The sequence below is a fragment of the Triturus cristatus genome, chromosome 9 (genome assembly GCF_964204655.1).
Source record: "Triturus cristatus chromosome 9, aTriCri1.1, whole genome shotgun sequence".
Classification (NCBI taxonomy): Eukaryota; Metazoa; Chordata; class Amphibia; order Caudata; family Salamandridae; genus Triturus; species Triturus cristatus.
In genome coordinates, this window is record NC_140592.1 from 1187627351 (window position 1) to 1187651834 (window position 24484).

Below are 24484 nucleotides of genomic sequence, written 5' to 3' on the forward strand. Positions count from 1 at the left end.
GCTCACGGTTCCCTTTTCCATTCGTGTATCTGTTTTTCCTGACTCGCCATATTGAGCAGATTTCTTTTGGTGGCAGATCTCCTTTCACAGGCTTCAGCAATCCTAGATGTTCACCAGTTAAAGGAGTAAAAGGCAAAAAACACACTTGACTGCCATCGGGGTGTGCAAGAGATGAGAAAGTAGGGGATAGTTTCAGCTAAAACTGCAGAGCTGTTAATAATATGTTCTGTGGTCAGGGGTTTAGCACGCTTTTATTAGTCGGGTCATAGTCGTGGCTCTCTAATTGACCCACAAAATGTATCCCTGAAGACTGTTTAACAAAACCTTTGTGGTGTTGGTACTAGGCTTACATTTCCATAGCGCTCCCCTTTGTCACTTAATTTTTCCTGTTTTTACCACCGAGTATGGTTGTGGACCGTCTTCCTCCATGGCAGTATTTGCAGCCAAGGTTCAACTCTTACTTTCTGAACTACTGGTTGTTCACGGAACGTAACCTCCCCTGAGAAGCACCTTTTACATCTCGAATACTCATTTAACCTGTAGGTCTTCTGTGAATAATTTGTGCCAAGATTCCTTAAGAAACTTCCTTCAACAGATCTAGTCGGTAGAACCTAGACTCGTCCCGCATGAGGCATATGACTTGCTGTTTTAGCGGGAGAAGTCAAGAAAGGAAGAGTTTAATCCTGTGGATGCTACTTCCGTCAGCTGATAATAAAGCTGCTTATAGGTTTTACTCTTATTCTTCTAACTTATCATGTAAGGCAAAATCCACTGGCCCATGAATGGGTGTGTTCTTAAAATGTTTTTTGTAACAGTTTCCCCGAGGGTGGAGGGGTAAAAGGTAAAAATGAAAAAAAGAAACACTTTGTGCCAGTAGTCCCTGGCACTAACAGTCTACTTTTTTGTGTGGGTGTGAACATGATGCATGAGCCAGCAGCTGAGGTGGGTAGACTTGTGCCTCATGCTATATGATGTGGTGCGCGTGAACAACATTTGAATGACCGCAAGTAGTGGATGTAGAGGGTTGGCTGAAAATCATTGTTTTATAACCTATATTTCGATTTGATTTATACAATCAAAATCCCTTGGCTAACAGCAACCTTTACAAATAAAACCTCAAGACGTCTAAGACTATAAATGAATGATATGAAGCAGATGATGTTGAGGGTGTTGCATTGGACCTAAATACAATATTTTGGTTATTTTTATGTTGTCAGAAGTTCCAAACCTCTTACTGAAATGGCATTGGACACAGGCTTTCACAAAGGACTCTGCCTTCCGCTTTAAAAGCGAAACATTTTAGTAATGTGGCACTGGAAAATGCAGCTTTCCCTTAGTCGAAAAGCCTTCGGACGAGACATTGAAAACTGACCCAAAGTTGAGACGGATACTCTTTTTTTTGCCAGCCTCTTAATGGTGCTCACCACATGAATATTTCTTATTGACATTGTTAATGTGACTGTACGCTGTGCAGATGTATCATGCACAACAGAGGTAGCCTCTCCCTACGAATACTTTAAATTAGTATATATGGCTGGGGTCGTTCCACAGTCTATATTTTTGTGCCATATGCGTGGTAGGATTACAATGAGCAGATGAAAACACTCCTTTAGGTGTGTTTTGCTTGTACCATCTTATTCTTTTTGTTCTGATTTTATTTAGGTTTTTATTTGTGGTCTCATAAGTCACAATGTTCCATATTGGTTTTGGAGGAGCAGTTAACCGTATATGAATTTATGAACCTTGTCAAGGTCTACATAGAGTGCTTTATTCCTTGTGCACTTGGAGGTACATTTATGTAATTAGCGATAAATAGCCTATTTCCTTCTTTTGTTTCAGGTACACCAACTTATTTTGCTGGACTGTGAATGACTTTAAAAGATGTTGTGTTTACTTTGTTTGCCTGTTGAGATTAGTCAGTAGCCCCCATGCTCAGGGTCCTTGAAACACGTACTGCAGTACAGAAACTCCTCTCCCCTCAAAGTTAGAGAGGTCTAGGATTGTTCAGAAGTATTGCCCGACACCACAAAATCCCATTTGCATCCACAGACTGTCATTGTTGCAACAGCTCATAAGAGATCATGAATTCTAGTATCACTGAATGGCCTTCTCCTTACCATCATTGAGTCAGACGGAGTGCTATCCACAAGCTGGACACTGCTTTCTGTTATCACAGTGTTGGTGCGGTGGCGGAGGAACCTGCTCATCCCCTGCACTAACCTCCCAACCTGCCTCCCTCTACCCCCACTCAGCACCTGTTCCACAACTCAATCAAACAGTTGCTTTAGTTGCAGAAGTACATATTAACATAATAGTTGATTTGACAAGCATTCACCCAATTATTTGCAAGTTTCATCTGTGGATGAACCTTGTATGAATATGTCCTAAATTAAATCTTGGACCATTGTGGTAATTTTAGACTATTTTGTGTTAAACACATTTATATACTGTTACATTAATTTGTTATATGGTTTTTGGGTGTTATATTGCTCTTAGGGACATTGTTGACATTGCTAAGTTGTCATCAGCTTCTCTACCATGATGCTGCTTTTGCGCACGTTACTATATGACTTTGTTTTTACAAGACTCTGTTTATGCCTTTCACATGAGAACGGGCTGCTTTCGCGTTCTCTGCAGCTCCTGGATTTTGTCTGAACACAATGTGCAAGGTCGATCAACAATGCCCCTTGTTATTCTGTTCTGGTCAGTCCCTAGCACCTAGACATAACATGCTACACACAGCTGCAGTACTGAAGACTGGTGCTTTGATATTACGTTGTTGCATGTTATTTTAACACACTTGGAGAAAGCCGTTCCATGGAGTAGAGCTCTGCTATTCTTAAGATGTAAACCTTGGATCCAGGCTTTAAGGTATGGGGTCTGCTGTCAAAGGCCAGAGCTCGTCCTTTTATATAAAATAAACTTCTTCTAGCCTAGTGGAGGGTGGTCAGACTTAGAGGCCCTTATTTCCACAGTCTTTCTAACATGACTTCTCCCTTTGTATTCTATGGAATTGTAACAATGCCAACTTTGCTGAGTTTATGTATTTTGCTGCTAGTAGTGGCACGTATACTGTATTGTAGAGTGTGAGCCAGAATGCGAGGCAGGCCGGAAGTGGAGCGGGACTGTGCCGCGGCATATTGCACCGGAAACGAGAGACGGTCTAGTCTCGAGGCCGCCCTTAGTGGAGGAGCCAGCCACGGAAGAGGAAGCGGGACGCTTAAAAAAGACAGGGAAGGTCGAGGAAGGACGTGGGATGCGAGGAGTATCGGGAGGAGCAGCGGTGACCGGAGGAGCAGCGGTGACCGGAGGAGCAGCGGTGACCGGAGGAGCAGCGGCGAGCGGAGCAGCGGTGGAGGAGGACGACGAGCGAGAGGAGAGACAGCAGCGGGGGAAGACGACGGAGCCGGTCGTACCAGCAACATCCTTACGGCGATCAAACCCGGTGGGCAGCAGGGAGGAGAAACCACCCCGGGTCCCAGCGCCGCGGTCCGGAGAACGGGCCGTGGCTCGAGGCAAGTGGCTCTTCGGGGACCTTTTGGGTGGGGGCGGTGGGGAGGTTGTGAAGGGCTGTGAACCACGTGAAAGGTGTATAACATCCCCGACCCCGCACTTGCCCCTCCTACACATCCCTTTGGTGAAGGTAGCACAGTAAGACACCCTGGTAGCAGTGACTCAGACCTGTTCTCTTTTCTTTCTTTCTCCCTGCAACCCCGAGTATATGTGAAGACTGAGGACCCTGAAACGCGGAGGCGCCAAGAAAGCACCCTACAGGGAGGAACCTCGGAGAATACCTATTTTGTTTTGATCTGCACTGCTACAGTTAGGAGACTCTCATACCAGTGCTTGGTTCTCCTATACATACCCGCATGTCTGTAAATAAACCAGAATCAAAACCTATTTCGTAGTATACACGACTTATTACTGACCGTAAACCCTATTAGGGACCGCAGACTACCACAACTTGGTGTCAGAAGTGGGATCATCTCCGGGTGTCGACAATGACCCAACCCGTGCCTAACACGATAGAGAGCATAATTAACCAATTGGCGGAAGGACAGAGACATCTACAGTTGGCTCTAGAAGAACAAGCTCTGGCAGCCCGAAAAGATAGGGAGGTGTTACATGGCGCTTTACGGGATCAGGCCGTGATTCTTACATCGAACCAGCTAGTTCAGGACACCGCAATTCTTAGGTTAACTGACGCCATCGTCAGTGCTCGAGTCCGCCCTAATGTCCCCGGGTCGGTCCTCCAAAAGTTCCAGGAAGGAGACGACCCAGATTACTTTTTTGTGAACTTCGAAAGGGTGGCCACAACAGCGGCGTGGCCCCCGGAACGCTGGAGTCAGTACATAGCCCCCCTGTTGGCGGGAGAGCTACAAGCTGCCTATCAGGCCGCCAACCCCGCTGGAACAACATCCTATGAAGATGTGAAAAAAGCCATCTTGGAGAGACTCGGTTGTGATCAAGAATACTATAGAAATAAGTTTAGGAGGGAGAAATGGAACTCTGGGGATAACCCCCGTGCACTGTACTATAGGATCAGGGATATGGGGAACCGATGGCTAACACCCCATGTGTCTACAATGGAGGAAGTGACGGAAAAGATCTTCTTGGAACAATTCCTGGACGCTCTGCCCCTCACTACTCGATCTTGGATAAAACAGCACCCTAATCTCAACACCTCCACGGCAGTCGACCTAGCCTGTGCCTTCCACAGGTCACCCGAGTTTAAGGCAGGAACATCCCGGACCCCCTCTATTCCCCCTAGAAACCTCCCCAGGCCTGAGATCAAACCCCGTGCCCAGACTAGAGCACTTCCACCTCTCCCGAGCTTAGGAAATCAGGGACCACAGTGTTTTCATTGCTCCGAGTGGGGCCACATAGCTCGACAATGTCCACACAGACCCTCAACCGTAGAACCCATGGAGGTAGGATATACAAGGGGGCGAATATGTGTGGGAGGTCAGGGGGCTCCTAGATACAAAAAAAGAGGTACTCTTAAACGGAAAGAAGCAACGGGCGCTGTTAGATACTGGGTGTCACGTGTCCGTGATGGATAGGTCACTAGTACCCCAGCTTCAGTTACGAGAAACAGACACAGTGCAAGTCACCTGTGTACACGGAGACACGAAGACCTATCCGGTCACAGAGGTACTACTGGACATATCTCATGACCCACAAATTCGGCGAGTAGGGGTGATACCGTCCTTGCCAGAGGCAGTCATAATAGGAACAGACCACCCCAAGTTTGAGCAGTATCTAAGTGAGATACGAAACAAGGGGACTTCATGGTTACAGGAAGCACCCTTTAGCGAATGCGGTCTAGAAACAAGCGCAGGTAAAGACAGAAAAAGCAAGACAGAGAAAAGGAAAGCAAAACACCTGTATGCAGAGGCGCATGACCCATATCACGCATTTCCTATCTCCCTTACAGAACCTGTGAAGACGGTCCCGAGTAGCTTCCGTTCAGCACAGAGAGACGATCAGACCCTTATCCATGCTTGGGAACAAGCACAGGAGCAGAACGATGAGAAGGTAGGACCTTATTTTTATGTGTCTAAGGGACTTCTATACCGTTCAGGAAAGCAGGGGGACAGGGTCAGAACGCAGCTCCTGGTGCCTTCTGTTTTCAGGCCTCATGTCATGCAGTTAGCACATAACCATACAGGGGGTGGGCACTACGGGAAAGAGAACACTCTGAAGTATCTACTGGGTAGATTCTACTGGCCAGGCGTCTATAAGGATGTAGCAAAGCACTGTGCGTCCTGTGTTAGGTGCCAATACTCAAACCCCAAAGGGGTTAGAAAGGCCCCACTTCGTCCTTTGCCCATAATAGACGTACCCTTCCAGCGTGTCGGGATGGACTTGGTAGGCCCCCTCCCGCCCTCTGCCAGAGGCCATAAATACATCTTAGTCATTGTTGATTACACTAGCAAGTATCCAGAGGCTTTTCCCTTGACATCCATGACTTCACCTGTCGTAGCTAGGGCCATGATTAGTTTCTTCACCCGGGTGGGATTTCCGGCAGAAATCCTCACGGACCAAGGAACTCCTTTCATGTCACGATTAATGGCCGAAGTATGCAAGGTGTTGGGCATCCACCAGATCCGGACGTCGGTCTATCACCCCCAGACGGACGGTCTGGTGGAACGTTACAATAAGACCATTAAAAGCATGCTTCGCAAGGCCATATCCGAGACAGGAAGGGACTGGGACCAGCAGTTACCACTAGTCCTATTCGCCATTAGAACACATGAACAAAAATCAACGGGGTTCTCTCCGTTTGAATTACTATTTGGTAGAAAGCCAAGAACCCTGCTAGACATGGCAGCCGAGCAATGGGAGACAGAGGAGGAGGAGGGACAACCCCTACCCAAATATGCAGCCGATTTAAAGTCTGCTGTTGAGAAAATATGGGGCCTCGTACATGAAAACATGGAAAAAGCACAAACCACCCAAAAGCTCCTGTATGACCGTAATAGCAGACTAAGGGAATTCCTTCCCGGAGATAAGGTACTCCTATTGCTCCCCTCCACAGACAACAAACTCCTGTCCAAGTGGCAAGGCCCCTATGTGATCGAGAAAAAAATCACTCCCGTGACATACAGCGTCCTTCAACCGCTCAGAACAGGGGGTAAACAAATATACCATGTCAATCTGTTAAAAAAATGGGAGGAGCCCACAAACCCAGACGGGCCTGGGCCGTCTGTTCTCACGGTAAACCCAGAGAGACCTCTAGAGATAACCACCGCCAACACACCCCCGACCACGAGTACTAAGGCCCCTGAGGGCAACATTATGTCACCTGACCAGAAAACCCAGTTAGCTTCTCTACTAGACCGTTTCCCGGGTCTCTTCTCCACAACCCCGGGGCTGACTTCAATAACCCAGCATGACATTGTGTCCTTGGACGACCGGGTGGTAAAGCTAAAACCATACCGAATACCCGAAGCACGAAGAGAAGCGGTAGAACAAGAGGTCACCGACATGTTGCAGGCGAACATAATAGAGCCCTCTACAAGCAACTGGTGTTCACCAATAGTGCTTGAACCGAAACCTGACGGGAGTCTACGGTTCTGTATGGACTTCCGTCAAGTAAACAGTGTCACTAAATTCGACTCCTACCCAATGCCTCGTATAGACGAATTAATCGAGAAAGTAGGGAATGCCAAATATTTGACAACCCTTGACCTGACCAAAGGTTATTGGCAGATACCCCTAACGCCACAAGCCAAAGAGAAGACAGCCTTCTCAACGCCATCGGGGCTCTATCAGTTCCGGGTACTCCCTTTCGGCCTCCACGGGGCACCCGCGACATTTCAACGTCTCATGGATCGCATACTGAAACCACACACAGGTTACGCAGCAGCGTATTTGGACGATATAGTCCTCTTCAGCCCATCGTGGACAGAACATCTGAGACATCTAGCAGAAGTGTTTTCAGCCATTCAGGACGCTGGGCTAAAAATAAACCCAAAGAAATCACTGCTAGTGACTGATACAATCCAATACCTCAGATATACGATAAAAGGGGGACTGATTAAACCTCAGGTCACAAAAACAGAAGCAATAAAAACCCTGCCTCAACCAAAAACCAAAAGAGATGTCCGCTCCTTCCTCGGGTTCCTGGGGTACTACAGACGGTTCGTCCCTAACTTCTCTACCTTGGCAAGCCCCCTCACGGATCTCCTAACTAAGACACATCCCTCCCGAATACAAAACTGGTCAGAGGCACACGAACGCAGCTACCAAGCTCTGAAAGAAGCCATATGCACAGCCCCTGTGTTACGCTGTCCACACTTCAGCAAACACTTCGACCTGCAAACAGATGCATCAGGTATTGGTCTGGGGGGCTGTGCTACAGCAGCCGGACTCACGGGGGGATCTCAAGCCGACCCTCTACATCAGTAGGAAATTGTTTCCTAGGGAGTGTCATTACTCAACAATAGAGAAAGAGTGCTTAGCAATAAAATGGGCGGTGGAAGCGCTACAATACTATCTATTAGGGCGTCGCTTCACCATACTCACCGATCATGCCCCTTTAACCTGGCTTGTGAAACATAAGGATTCCAATCAACGAATACTCAGATGGTTCATGTCCTTACAACCTTTCTCTTTCCAGACATTTCATATACCCGGCACTCGGCAAGGCTGCGCCGACTACCTGTCCCGGAATCCCTCCACTGAATGGCCCCAACGTCCATTCCTAGAGGGGGAGATCTGTGAGCCAGAATGCGAGGCAGGCCGGAAGTGGAGCGGGACCGTGCCACGGCATATTGCATCGGAAACGAGAGACGGTCTAGTCTCGAGGCCGCCCTTAGAGGAGGAGCCAGCCACGGAAGAGTAAGCGGGACGCTTAAAAAAGACAGGGAAGTTCGAGAAAGGACGTGGGATGCGAGGAGTATCGGGAGGAGCAGCGGTGACCGGAGGAGCAGCGGTGACCGGAGGAGCAGCGGTGACCGGAGGAGAATCGGTGACCGGAGGAGCAGCGGTGACCGGAGGAGCAGCGGTGAGCGGAGGAGGAGGACGACGAGCGAGAGGAGAGACAGCAGCGGGGGAAGACGACGGAGCCGGTCGTACCAGCAACATCCTTACGGCGATCAAACCCGGTGGGCAGCAGGGAGGAGAAACCACCCCGGGTCCCAGCGCCGCGGTCCGGAGAACGGGCCGTGGCTCGAGGCAAGTGGCTCTTCGGGGACCTTTTGGGTGGGGGCGGTGGGGAGGTTGTGAAGGGCTGTGAACCACGTGAAAGGTGTATAACATCCCCGACCCCGCACTTCCCCTCCTACACATCCCTTTGGTGAAGGTAGCACAGTAAGACACCCTGGTAGCAGTGACTCTGACCTGTTCTCTTTTCTTTCTTTCTCCCTGCAACCCCGAGTATATGTGAAGACTGAGGACCCTGAAACGCGGAGGCGCCAAGAAAGCACCCTACAGGGAGGAACCTCGGGGAATACCTATTTTGTTTTGATCTGCACTGCTACAGTTAGGAGACTCTCATACCAGTGCTTGGTTCTCCTATACATACCCGCATATCTGTAAATAAACCAGAATCAAAACCTATTTCGTAGTGTTCGAGGCATGTGGGCTGCTGAATTCATATCTGTGCATAGATCGCCGCCTAGTGTTGGGTCCGGATGTTTGCACGTTGTTGTCCTGGAAGAGTCTTCGAAGTATCCTGGGATAGGTGACTCCTCCCCTGGACTACAGTGCGCATGGGCATCCTCTCCATCCTCAGATTGTTTTTTTCCGCCATTGGGTTCGGATGTGCTTATCTTGACTCAAGTTAGGAAAAACTTTTTCCAGGCCAAAAGGCCTTTAGTTCGCGTCGGTACTGTTCCCGATCGGTATCGATAGTATCTTTGTTAGTTTACTAACTTCCAGAACCAACTTTTTCGCATCTTACCCGACCATCGACCCGACATCGACGATGAAATCGAGGACACCATTCAAGCGGTGTCCTGTATGCAATGCGAAATATCCCCACATCGACGTCCATCCGGTGTGCAACAAATGCCTTTCACCGGATCACGACGAATCTACATGTATGGCCTGTGCCCGATTTCGATCCAAGAAGACTCTCCGGAATCGACGAGCGGCGAGACTCGAGGCGCAGCAAGCGGCACCGGCCCCGGCCGACATCTTCAGCGCCGAGACCGAAGATGTCGAAGAAGTGGAGAACCTACCCTCCAGTCCCGCTTCCGAACATGACTCCGGATCGGAAGACGTCGACGAAACACTCTTTCGCAAAGATGAAGACGACACCGAGGTAGGAGACTACAATGAGGCCTTAGGGGCCGAAGAGAGTAGCTCCGGTGACGAGCAAGGCCTACCCGTACAGACTGAGGAAATCCCAGTGCAACAGTCTATGGCTCCGGTCGAGGGATCGCCTTCGGGCCTTACCCAAGACCTATCCCGCAGTTCTTCAGCCCCGCCCTCGGGCCCGGCCTCGGACATTCAGCGGCAGCCATTAATGCCCAAACCGGCTGGTTTCCCTTCTTCGAAACCGAAACCAAAAGCTGTATTGGTTCAATTGAAACCGAAACCGAAAGTGGCGCTGGTCGGATCGAGGCCCTCCACACCTTCGACGCCAGCAAAACCCGTCGGCACCGAGTGCAACAAACGAGACTTCGGTGCCGAGCTTGAAGCGGCCGACGTCGGAGTCGACATACGGAAGAAGACCTTCGGTGCCACCAAACCTACTCGGCTCCCGGCACCGACGCAATCGGCTCCGACCCCAAAGGTCAAACTGCCTGCTGCGTCTCCCACCGCTTCGACGGCACCACCAAAGCCACACTCATCAAAGACGTCGACGGCCATTCCCGCCCCTCGACTCGATGACTCACCGGCGCCAAAAAAAGTCCACGCCCGCCTCCACAGAACCGGTCGGCGCAAAGGAATCGAGGGCGCTCCAGGTGCGACCCGTTGCTGCGCAACGCACCAAAAACAAAACGGTCCTCCAGGACACGTCGGGCTCCGAGCCGATAAAAGCTCCAACAGCCTCTTCGGCACCAGCCAACATTACTTTTGGCCTGCCACCATCCACGGCCCCGAAACTGTTCCAAATCAGGACACGGGTCACCCACACCACGATCACGCCTGCCGAACGCTCTGCGGAGACGTCTCCATCGCATCTCATCGACGCCGACACCGGCAGGATGATTATCCACAAAAGGAGAATAACTTCTGAGCCAGCTTTGGACTCCTTCCGGATCCCACTTAAGAGAAAGCTGCCAGTGGCTTCGGAACCAGTTCTTTACGAACCTTTCCATTCACCCTACCAGGATCCACAATCCTTCTCTCCCACACACTCCGACACGGATGCGTTGGAGGACTACATGGGTGACCAAGTCCCCTACCCCGGAGAGATGGACCCTGAAGGCCAACAGGACCCTGATCAAGCTTGGGATGACCCTGTAGACCCAGGTGCACCTATGGATGCACAGGACCCGCAACTCTATGGAGCAAAAACATCTCCCACAGAGGACACTGCCGCGTTCAACGCTCTAATTGAACGTGCTGCGGCCAATCATGGGGTGCAACTTCACTCTGACACCATCGAGGACGACTTTCTCATGGATACTTTCGCATCCTCAGAAAGGAATATAAAGACTCTGCCCATGTTAAAGGGGGTCCTCAAACCAGCAAAGGACATCTTCAAGGAACCCACCAGGGCAAGAGTGATAAACCCCAGGATCGACAAGAAATACAGATCAGCGCCTGGGGACCCTACTTACATTAGAGGCCAGTTACCTCTGGATTCCATTGTCGTTGCGAATGCTCGCAAGAGGGCACACTCGCAAACAGGTGACGCTCCTCCCCCGGACAAAGAGTCCAAGGTGCTAGAGACCTCTGGCAAACGGGTTGCCGCCCAGGCAGCTAACATATGGCGCATTGCCAATACTCAAGCGCTCCTCGCTCGCTACGATTGAGCGCACTACGACACATTAGAGCAACTACTCCAACATCTCCCTGACCAATTCAACGAAGGTGCAGAGATCCTCATCAGGGAGGGACAACTGCTCACAAATGCATCCATTAAGTGTGCACTGGATGCCGCAGATACAGCTGCCAGAGCCATAAACACTAGCGTCATGTTGCGACGACACGCCTGGTTGCGAATCTCCGGATTCAAACCGGAGGTACAAAATAACATCCTCAACCAACCTGTCAACCCCGACTACTTATTCGGGCCGGAGGTTGACACCACCCTAGAGAAACTAAAAAAGGACACAGACACTGCAAAGTCCATAGGGGCCCTACAAACGCAGTCCTTTCGGAGCGGCTCCTTTCGTCGCCCCGGAAATAGAGGAGCAGGTAGAGGACAGGGGTCACAGCAAACATACAACAAGGGCAACACGCAAAACACCTACGATAAAAACACCCGGGGTGGATATCGTGGCTCCAGCACAAAGGGCAGAGGAAGCGGCTACGGCAACACCAGGTCCCCCCCCCCAAGAACAAGCAGTGACGCCCTCTCCCTTCCTCCCGACCACATAACACCTGTCGGGGGAAGGCTACAAAGGTTCCTGTCCACGTGGAACTCCATCACCACGGACAGGTGGGTCAAAGATATTGTCAAATACGGTTACTGCCTAGAATTGACCTCAACTCCACCCACAATCCCTCCAAAAAAACGTCCTATGTCCTCAGAGCACTTAACGCTCTTACAGCAGGAGGTGCAAAGTATGCTACTAAAAGGCGCAATAGAGGTCGTACCCGTCCACGAGCAAGGTACGGGGGTGTACTCCCTGTACTTTTTAATACCGAAAAAGGACGGGTCACTCAGACCTATATTAGACCTGAGACCCCTGAACCAGTACATTCTTTCCGAGCATTTTCACATGCTCACTTTACAGCAAGTCCTCCCGCTGCTCAAGCAGGGAGACTTCCTGGCCACACTGGACCTCAAAGATGCGTATTTCCACATACCCATTCACCCCTCACACAAGAAATACCTCAGGTTCACTGTTCAAGGGCAGCACTACCAATTCAAAGTCCTCCCCTTCGGCGTGACAACAGCTCCCAGGGTGTTCACAAAGTGCCTAGCTACTGTGGCGGCACATCTACGGAGGCAGCACATACACGTCTACCCTTACCTGGACGACTGGCTCGTTCAAGCGAAGTCAGCCCAGCAATGTGCCAGCCACATGTCCCGCACCATTCACCTCCTTCACAGTCTGGGTTTCTCACTAAATTACCCAAAATCCCATCTCCAGCCCGCACACGTACAACAGTACCTAGGTGCGACTATAGACACTCTGGCGGCTACAGCTCAGCCAAATTTAGTGAGAATCAACAGCATGCAAATGCTGATTTCCAAGTTCAAACCACAACACTCCCTTCCCGCGCGAGTGTTCATGCAGTTGCTAGGCATGATGGCCTCCTGCATTTTCATAGTCCCACACGCGAGACTACATATGCGCCCGCTTCAGGAGTGCTTAGCACGTCAGTGGAATCAGGCTCAAGGACAGTTGAAAGACCTAGTGTTGGTGAGCGGTCGGGCATACAACTCTCTGCATTGGTGGAATCCACAAAACCTTTGCAAGGGCCGACCGTTCCAAGAGCCTGTCCCACAGATAATACTGACGGCGGACGCGTCTCTCCAGGGATGGGGAGCTCATGTACTCCATTACACAGTGCAGGGACTATGGACAACACGACAAAAGAAGATGCACATCAACCTTCTAGAACTGATGGCAATCTTCCTGGCTATGAAAGCATTCAAAGTACACTTGTGCAACAAAGTCGTGTTGATCCGAACGGACAACATGACTGCCATGTACTACATACAGAAGCAGGGAGGAACACACTCTCCACAGTTGTCTCATCTGGCTCAGAGCAAGTGGAAGTGGGCCATTCAGAGGAACATGTTCCTCATGGCAGAACACCTCCCCGGCAAGGACAACCAGATGGCGGATCTGCTCAGCAGACACAGCCACCAGATGCACGAGTGGGAGTTACACCCATCAGTACTCCAACCGTACTTCCAGCAATGGGGTCATCCAGAGATAGACCTATTCGCCACAAGCGAAAACGCAAAATGCCAAAGCTTTGCCGCCAGGTTCCCACATCCGCAGTCGCAGGGCAATGCGATATGGATGAACTGGTCCGGCAGATTTGCGTACGCTTTTCCCCCAGCACCACTGATACCGCTGGTGGCACGCAAACTCAGACAACATTCACTGACACTCGTCCTGGTTGCTCCAACGTGGGCACGCCAGCCATGGTACACCACCTTTCTCGAACTTTCCGTGGTGCCGCATCAAAGGCTGCGGATCAAACCCGCGCATTTGTCGCAGAACCATGGAGAGATTCAGCACCCAGATCCGCAACAGCTGAACCTGGCAATGTGGCTCCTGAAGTCCTAGAGTTTGGCTACCTAAACCTGCCACCTGACTGTATGGACATCATTAAGGAGGCCAGGAGACCCACTACCAGAGCTTGCTATGCAGCCAAATGGAAAAGGTTCGTCATTTATTGCAATAATAATGACATTAACCCGCTAGACGCATCCATCCAAAACATAATTTGTTACTTCTTACACCTATACCGATGCAATCTGGCGTACACCTCTATACGTGTCCATTTGACCGCAATATCAGCCTATCTGCAGACCAGGCAGCACCTCTCTCTATTCAGAGTGCCTGCCATCAAAGCATTCTTGGAAGGACTCAAACGAGTCATTCCACCAAGCCACCCACCGGCTCCGATGTGGAACCTCAACTTGGTCCTCACACGCCTGATGGGTCCACCCTTTGAACCTCTACACTCATGCGAGATTCAATTCCTTACCTGGAAAGTAGCTTTCCTAGTAGCGATAACTTCTTTACGAAGTTAGTGAACTCCAGGCTCTAACTGTTCAAGAGCCATTTATACAGGTTCACGCCAACAGGGTCGTACTACGTACCAACCCCAAATTCATGCCCAAGGTGATATCTCAGTTCCACATGAATCAAACTATTGAACTGCCTGTTTTCTTTCAAAACCCACAAACTGTCGCAGAAAGGGCACTCCATACACTAGATGTGAAAAGGGCCCTCATGTATTATATCGACAGGACCAAACCCTTTAGGAAAACAAAACAACTTTTCGTTGCCTTTGCCCCACACCACAAAGGTAACGCTATCTCCAAAGCAGGTATAGCCAGATGGATCGTTAAATGTATTCAAATTTGCTATCAAAAGGCTAAACGCACATTAACGATTCCCCCACAAGCCCACTCAACACGTAAGTTGGGGGCCTCCATGGCTTTCCTAGGTAACATTCCTTTGCATGATATATGTAGAGCAGCCACCTGGTCCACTACACATACATTTACCAAACACTATTGTGTAGATGTGCAATCAAAACAGCAGGCAGCTGTAGGACAGGCTGTTCTCAAAACTCTTTTTCAGACCGCTGCAGCTGGCACTGGTAGCCGCCGCTAATAAGAGGGCACTGCTGTATATTCTATGCACAGATATGAATTCAGCAGCCCACATGCCTCGAACTGAATATGCTACTTACCAGTATGCATCTGTTCTTGGCATGTAGGGCTGCTGACATTCATATCGCCCACCCTCCTCCCCGGCGCCTGTAGCAGCTGCAGCTCTCAGAATTACTGTAAAGCATGGTCATCACTTTCTGTATCTACTCCATCACTGCCACAATGACGAAAAACAATCTGAGGATGGAGAGGATGCCCATGCGCACTGTAGTCCAGGGGAGGAGTCACCTATCCCAGGATACTTCGAAGACTCTTCCAGGACAACAACGTGCAAACATCCGGACCCAACACTAGGCGGCGATCTATGCACAGATATGAATGTCAGCAGCCCTACATGCCAAGAACAGATGCATACTGGTAAGTAGCATATTCAATACACGACTTATTACTGACCGTAAACCCTATTAGGGACCGCAGACTACCACATAGAGCACAATGGCTTAAATAAACATTTTGAACTGTTTCAGTGACTCTGCCTATTCTTATTGTGGACAAGTATGAGTGAGTAAGCAAAAGAGTACGTCTTGCTCCCGCGATTACTGAGAGAGTGGGGAGTGTTGTGTTCTGGGTTGTCTAATCATTTGTAGCTCTGTGATATTTGGAAGAGACCGAATGAGACAGCTAGTCGGCTTGGGATTTTGGGTACTAATGTGGTGGGTTGGTACACCCCTATTCACTGAGGTCCTGTTTTCCTGCATATTTCTGTGTATGTACAGAATCCCTGCAACACATTTTATCTGCAAGAATTGTCAGAGACCATCTTTGATCAGTGGCCGCCTTGGGGGGGTTCCGGGAGTGGGACCTGGTGGCGATCTGGACCCTTGGGAATGTGCTACGGGGCCCCACATTGAAATCATTCCAACAACTGCAGGCCGAATTTGACCTACATAAGTCACAATTCTACAAATTTCTCCAACTCCGCCATGCACTCACCCCCCAGATCCGCACTTTAGAGACTCTCCCCGAGTTCCAACCCTTGGAGAGCTGCCTACTAATGGGTGATCTCTGTCTCCACAAGATTAGACAAATATACCAGACACGGACGATACACCCACCCACCACCCCTGACAAGACTCGACTTGCCCGGCAGGACGACATTCCAGAATTGACCGACGACGACTGGGCCGAGGCAATCGCCAGCCCGAGGGGTGCAGCAGTCTCCACATGCTATTGGCTCATCCAGTTCAAATACCTACACAGGGTGTATTATACTAGGGTGCGGCTCTGGCGGATGGGTGTCATCCAGTCCCCTACCTGTTTGAGGTGTGGCCGGGAGGAAGGGTAATTTATGCATACAGTTAGGAGCTGCACGGCTTTGCAACCCTTTTGGCGTAGGGTTAGGGCATGTCTTAATGAAGTGCTGGCATGGGAGCTTCCCCTTGACCCACGGCTTTTCTTGTTACATTCCACTGATGATATCGGGGGCAACCGTTATAAACAGCATCTGTTGTTCTTGGGCCTTACTATCGCTAAGAGGGACATTGTGCAAGGGTGGAAGGCGACCTCTCCTTCGACTATAGGCTATTAGAAGACTGAGCTAGATAAATGCATGGGGGCCGAGATTGCGGTCTTCGATGCCCGGGGCTGCCCCACGAAACTTCGTAAAGTTTGGACCCGGTGGGCGACATATTGAGGAATCGACCTTCCTCCTCTGCCTGAGGTGGATCCCTGAATGGCACCCCTCGATCCCTGACGTCTATCACCCTATGGTATATCGATATGGACCAATGCTGCCCTGCTATGTTGTATACATTGAATCCGGTGTGCCGTATGTCCTACTGTGGAGATCGAAAACTGTCTGCATAATGTTCATATTGTTTCACCTGCAGGTTTGGCAGGTACTGTTTATTAACATAAATGTGGTTATTGGTGCAAATAATATCCTTTCACCCTTACAGGTCGCTGCGGTGCGTGTCCCTCATAGTGCAAAATAACCTAATAAAATTTGTTATTAAAAAAAGTCAGACCGCAGCTGTAACAGAAGCGAACATAGAACAGCCATATTTCTTATCTGTGGTAAAATGGAATTTGTTACACTTGTTAAAACTACTGTGAGCAGTACAAAACAAGACTTGCTTAATTATAAAGAGGCCTCTGTCTGAGCAGTATATATGCACATAGTCTGATTGGAACCTCTGCTCATCATTTCCTCTTAATCTGTGGTTGTCAGAACAGATGAACACCTTTCCTAATTCGTTATCCTCCTGCCTTCGTCACATGGTGAGAACCAAATGGGTCAAATGTTTAAAAAAAATCTGAAATATTTCCTGGAGAGGTGGTCTTGAATTGTACTGGGTGTGATATCTTTGTGATCCAATTCAGCATGGCACAGTACAGGAGTGCATTATAGTTGAAAAGGAACCCTACTTTATAAATCTTGTATAAATGCTTTTACCTCACTGTAGCAGTGATCCGTCTTCCCATAGCCATTATCTTTTGATTTGTACTAATGTTATATGTATAATGTAATTAGAAGTTTCGCTCCCCAGAATTCAGCAGAATTTTTATGTAGCGGAGTTCTGCAAACGGATGGAATTGGGTAAGTTGTGCTGCTCACGCTGATTTTAGTGCAGAGAGCTCTTTCTACACAGAAGAAGCAAACTGCACCACACGTTGCGTCAGAGGGTGCTGCTTCTGGTGTTGATTTTGCTGCTGCTCAAATAGATTTTTTACTCCAGCAGCAGCTTTCTGACCGCAAATTGTCATGATCGCCCCCATTGGGGGAAATTTCGCTGGGTTCCCTCCTAGGGACTGGAAATCTCTCGGAGACGCCAAGCCTTACTCGCCATCTTACCGCTGATGAGCCACACATGCCAAAAAACTCCACCACGTGGCAGTTGGAGGTATTTGCCCAAAACACTGCTGGTGGAGCGAAATTTATCGCCCACCCCTAAATATAATCACTTACAGGGGCTTTCAGCCAGCCCTCTACCCTATTATTGTATCATTCACATTTTGCTTCGACTCACTACAGCATATAGCATGGGGCAGTGGGTTAGTCCACATCCGCCACTGTTGAACTTCATTATGAGTGATTGCACTTTGTCTTTTAAGGTGCAAATCCAACCATAAAGTAGTTCCCATAAGCATCAGGAGCTACTGTGGCAACGTGTGCTATTTCCTTCTATCCTTTGTCTTTGATCAGGCATCTGGTTTACGAGTGTACCATTGTTTTTAACCATCTTCAATGCTCCCTGACTCGCCACATCTCTTGACTGAGAAGGACTGACCATCTTGTATTCCATGTTTCAACTCTGACAGTGTAGTAAGATCTTCTCGTCCTGTGCTGGACCATTGTAAATTCCAAATGGATGATCATCATGTCCCAGCACCAACAGCTGTTGTATCATCATCTCGAAGAGGCTGCTCACATCCTCTTTTCCCGCGCAAATTGGGATCACAACTTGCCGCGACGCAGTATTCACCATCTGACAAAGGCCAAGCACCGCCTGAGAAATGTAATCAGAGCAAAGTACAAGGATTGCACTCTATTGAAAAATAAATTGCATTAGACTTCTGAAACATTGCGGTAATTGACTGAAAATGTAAGATAAATCTTCAATGGTTGAAATGTTTTCCACTGCTTTAATGAATTAATAAAAAGATAAATGCAAAGACTAAATCTACCATGCTGCCCTACAGCTTTATTGAAACTACAAAGCATACAGGTCCTTTGCTGACCTCAGCTGCAGCTAGTTTAAGGAATGTTTTCATTTCTCTCCATTGCTGATCCGTTGACATTTGTTTTCTCTTAGATGCCTGCTACTCCTGACATTCTAAGACCTAAGGAGTTCTCAGCTCTGTTTTATGGAGTGATTAGTTTTTTCAGATTTGGCATCTCCGCTTTTGCTCCGTTTATTGAAGGTGCATCGTAATGAATGATTTGATAGGAAGAGAGCTGGAAATCTGTTCTTTTGTCGCCTATGTGTTTTGTCTTGTTCATGGGAAGGGGAAATTAAGGTGTATTTTACTTTAGATGTCTCAGAACCAGCCTTGAAGCGACACCACCATATGGAGTCTCAATAGTTCAATGTCCTTGTTTATGAACATCTGTTTGGCCAAATATAGTTTTTGTTTTACACTCAAAATCACCAGTAAAATGCAACTGTGCCTTAGTATTTCTTAAATTTCATCTAGAAAAACCTAAAACAGTGTATCGTTGTAGTAACAGACCTTTCTCTCCTGTGGAATTTCATAGTAAAAAGTATGCTAATACAGCGGTTGATTTGGTGTTTAGTATTTTCATTTTCAACATTACTGTGTGTGTAAAGTTGGAGGATATTTTCGGAGGTCTGGTTTCTTTTAATAAAAAGTGTGACCACACAACATTTTAGGAACGTAGTAGCACATAATTAGTTGCTAAGTTGGTGTTTTTGGCCTCTCGTGGGAATATTGTGTGCATAAGGAGTCTAATATCTCATTGGCTTTACAGAGTGATAAAGATATCTGTTTTCATATTTGCTGTCATGTAGTAATGGGGGCAGACATTGGTTAGGTGGTGGAATTACAGTCGGTCCTTGAAAGAGTTGGTAGTGTTTGTTGCTACTTCGTAAACTCTTCACTTGTGTAAGTAAATTGATAGGGATAGAATTGTACTGATGTCGTTATTGTAAATGGCCATCAACTTTGCGTGCCGTATAACAGGCATTTACAGCTGTCAGAAAAAACATTGAAAGTCTTGGAAAAAGAGAAGCTTCCAAGAATGCATATATATGTAGCCATAGAAAAGATGTTGCAGATAAGTGCTTTCTTAGGGATTTCAGAGCCCTTTTGCTAGTGGTTGGTGCACTTGTTCCTATGAGCATCGCTGAAAGCGAGTAATTAGTATGAAACTAAAGAATCTGGAAGTTTCCAAATACACCAGCAGAATATACTCAGCAGCTTTTCCAACCTGCATACTACCTTATTTACTGCAAATGTGCATATGGAAAATGGTGCATTATGCACCATTTGTAAATTTACCCTTTTCACTTTAATTCATATGCTCGTGTTAAGTGCCAAGATGAACAACGATTTCCATTTTTGAGACTTCCTTGAACTGTGCTAAAGGGACATTCTGTAGACTGAAAGCTTAAAAATAATACAACTGAGAAGATGTAGACCGTGTCCTCTTCTTTTATAGAATCTTTTTCTGGGTGTGGGTCACATTCCAGCAGGTCTGCAAGGGGACAGTCTAAAAACCACACACTTCGAAAAGAGTGCAAAAAGAATGTAGTAACTGTGTCAAAAATCATAATTGCTTAGATCATCACAAATCACCTACTTGGTCTTCGAAGCACAAAGGCATATTATCTAAGCAGACTGCTCCAGAAAGAACATTTCTGTGAACTGAACACCAATGTGCTTGTAATAAACACCCGATCTTCCTATGTGACACCACAGTTAATAGAAAATGTATTTCGGCTCCTACGTGACGTTGCTTTTAGGTGAACTAGTCTGAACTTTTTCCACATTTTTCAGTTAGGTCCGCTCCTCTCCAAAGTAATTATAAAATTGAAACAATCGAAATTGAATGACCTCTTTGCCCTCGACTAGCCACAAAAGCAATTTGCTACCTACATTGTATTGCAGAACCAGACCTCATTACATTCTTCCTTCTACCAGCAGGTACTGGTTAAAGGAGAAAACATTAACCATTGCACACTTTTTAGTGTAGGCGATGGTATATTTGGGATTTGTTGTCTTCTGAGATTGGTTGAACCAAGTATACGCAAAAAAAAAAAATACTTCCTTATCTTCTATATTTGGCCTTTAGCCCGTTCGCTGTTGTGGTGGTTGCTCACCTCTGTGTTGCAGCTTTGTTTTTAAATATCTGCTTTAGGTTGTTCAAGCACATGTACCAGTTTGAGTTGCTTGTATTCAGCAAATTCTAGGCTATGTGTTGATGCAAACCCTCCATCAGTATCCCATTGCACTCTGAGGATATAATGACAAACTATTTTCGTAATTTTAAAAGAATTTGCTCAATATTTTGTTGCATTTCTCAACTTAAATCCAGGAACAATGACCAAAGCAATGTTGCCCTGACCGGCTGGACTCCAGCCGTATCAACCTTGTGAGGTTTTCTAGGGACTGTAGTCTGCACATTCAATTATGTAATATAAGCACAGATCACAAAACGTGGCAGAATACTTGTGTACGGTGCACTGCTCATTTGATATACGACTCGTAACTGTATGTCAGTATAGCAATTAAAGATTTTCTAATTCTGTATGACCTGAGGAATCTACCAGACCTCTGTTCCCTGTCTGGCTGAACAGTAGAACACTCTGAACATGACATTTATCAGATTTTTTAGCAATTTGTTTCCCAAACCGTGGAATTTTCCTCTAGTCTCCTTCGCAAAGGAATATATTCCTTCCAAGGCTTGGTCCCTCACTCTGTTCTTCTAGGTCCTTTGAGTGTGGGAATATCAGAAATGTATGGGATTTCTATGTGTAAAGTGCATTTTAGAAATTTGTAAAGTGGCTGCAACAAAATGCCGATTTAGGGTTCCTCTCTTTTGGTCACAGATGTCACCCCTGGGTGCAGGTTTCCTACAATCATATAATTTAACAATTATCTATCCTAAGGTTACCAGACCACCCTTGCCCAGACTGGCTCGCTGGAAAACACCCTAAATATAAATCTTGCTATATTTTCAGTATTTGTTACCTAACACATGGTAGCTTTCGTTAGTCGAAACAACAAGAGAGTGTGCCTTAGGTTTAACTGAAGAGCACTACTGTAGATACCTTTTTGGTTTCTTTAGAAAGCCCTCACTCACGTATGGACTGAATAAATTGTTCAGCCAAGTCACTTCAGTTTGGCTGAACAATTTATTCAGTCCATACGTCCATTTATTTGTTTTTATATATGTCTGTTTGACTCCCATTAAAAATCATTTTTGTAGATACAAACAGTACATTTTTAATCCACTACACACCACGCACAAAAAACCCAGCTCCGCAGTAGTTCTGGCGTCGTAGCACACCGGGGTGGCATTTGGCCTCTCCCGGTGGGGCCCGATGATGAAGCATGTCACCAACCAGGTTGGTGAGTGAGGGCTTTCTAAAGAAACCAAAAAGGTATCTACAGTAGTGCTCTTCAGTTAAACCTAAGGCACACTCTCTTGTTGTTTCGATTATACTTACCTGGGGGATTGAGAGTGGCCAGACTCCTGTCTTTTCCCTCACTCTATTGTTGTTTATAGCAGCTTTCGTTAGTCTTCTTTGTTTTGTAAGCTATCCTTCCTGTGCCAAACCGTGTTTTCCTACGTCCAGACATGTGGGGTTTCCATGGTTTTGAGCACTACACGCTCTTGAATGTTTTAATGGGGGAAATATTTGGGGGGGATACCTGCAGTATTTGGGGCCGAGGATTGTTCAGCTTCCAGGAGGGCCTACTAACACCATTGGTTTCTGAAAATTAGAGACGCCAGTGAATCCACCATGACTCGAATTGCATGAATTCCAGTAGTTTTTCCCCTGCAGAGATCAAAATATGGCTAAATCGTGTCACAATTTCTTCATGCTCTTTTGTCAAACTTCAGAAATTAAATTAAGGCAAATGTCCTTCCATACAATATTACCTCACTTCTCCAGATATAAACAGTATCCTACACATGTAGGTGGGCCTGTTGCATTAAGCAGGAATAGGCAGAAATGTGTAAACATGTAAGGGCCACACTGAAGCTTTGACTTCACGGAATCGCATGCTTGTCCTGTTCCTGTTGGTTTCAATAAGCCCACCCACACGAGGTACTGTTGTTATTGATATTAGTATTGCAACACTGAGTGATTGTTTTGCTGTTAACTGTTGATATTATTTTTTTAACATGTGCTGCTCATGTGAAGGAAAATCTGATGGATATTCTTAGTGCAGATTCCACACCTTTTGAATTTCTGGAGATGCTGTACGAATCCCCCAAAAACTTTCAAATAGTAGCTCCTGCACATCAATAGATGGTTATAAGAAATTAAATCATTGTGTGGTAGACGACAGCCTACTTCAAGGAATAATCGGTTTCATTCAGGTTGAACACTCCAAGTCACTAAATTATGCCACAAGCTGACATGCTTAACTGAGGGCAGTTTGTAAAGTGTTTTGTGCAGTACCAAACCAGCAATTTAGTCAAACGGAAAAGCAATAATAATCCCAAACCAAATTGAAAAAATAAAGTGAAATTTAATAAACAAAATGACAAAAATCCAATAAGGGAAACTGTAAATATAATTTTTAAAAAGTTTTAAGTAGATCTAGCACTGCAAGCACAAAGCGAAAATGATAGTAAATGGTCCTGGTAAATTGTGATCGAAGAACAATTTGAGGCTGACCATGGGTCGTATACACCAGCCAGATTTCTCCTGGTCTAAAACTTAGTCTAAGTCTCAGTCCACCACTGGAGTACACTTCTAAAGTCCCCAGGACCTCAGGTAGGCATGTAGTGACTGGCAGGGTGTCTGGCAGAGGCTAACATCAGAATCCAGTCCTAGGCCATTTGCCACTTCTCAACTGGGTACTTCCAGGAAAAGACATCTTGCAGCTAGTCTCCCAGTAGCCATACATTAGGGTAGCTAAGTGCAAGAGGGAGAAGGTCCAGTCCTTCAGGGCTTCTCTCAAGTCACAGACAGCAGGTCCAGTCCTCTTATCTTCTGCAGGTCCAGAGAGTATTCTGAAATGAATACCTGGAGGCACAACATTTATGCCTAGAACCAGCTAGGCAGGTGGGGGGATTCCCCGGCATAACCTAAACCGTATGGTAAAAGGTTTTAGGGCTAATGCTACCCCCTCTTTCAGTAGTTCCTGTTTGCCTTAGTACAAACATGCCCCAAATGCCATGTGTCACCATTTTCAAGATAGCTAAAGTTTTCAGCTACTCTAACCTGAGCTCTGAAGCTTGTGTGTGTGGTGTGCTATGGAAATCCTAGCGTCCCCCCACATCTCACCGAAAAATCTAGTTCAAGGCAGGCACTGTAAGCACATCAAACCCAGATACAATAGTCTGGTAGGACAAAAGCAGGGGCCTACACCAACCATATGGTCGATACACTCGAATAACCTTTTCTTTACAACCAAAATTGAACAGGCGGGTAATAAAAGCAGAGAACTCTTTAACATTGGGAAGGACTTTGCATCTCCCAGGGCTACCCTTTTGCCCCTACCAGTGATTGGATTCATCATCTGGCCTGTATTTTCCATGCCAAAATTAAAATTATCCAAGACTCCTGTACTGGAGGCAGTCATGGACCTGCCCTCCCATGCTGGCTCTAGCACCGGCTCCACCCTTATGCAGTTCCCCGCCATCTCATTGGTGAAATCCCTTGAATTGATGAAGGCTCTTAAGTCCGGGTCTCCCTCCGATGCCTGCACAACGAAAACACTGGCATCTATTGCAGAGGTGATTAACCCAGCTGTCAATTTAGTTCTGAACACCTCCTTGGAGGTGGGGCTGATGCCCCAAAGCTGGAAACATGCTAAAATTCTTCCGCTTTCAAAAAAACCTGCGGCTGA

At 47.2% G+C, this 24484-nt stretch overlaps 1 protein-coding gene across 4 annotated transcripts in view; it reads left to right on the forward strand.

Moving 5' to 3' along the window:
* Positions 1–24484, forward strand: part of MTA1 (metastasis associated 1) — an 842399-nt gene that overhangs the window by 146541 nt on the left and 671374 nt on the right. The window lies entirely within an intron of this gene.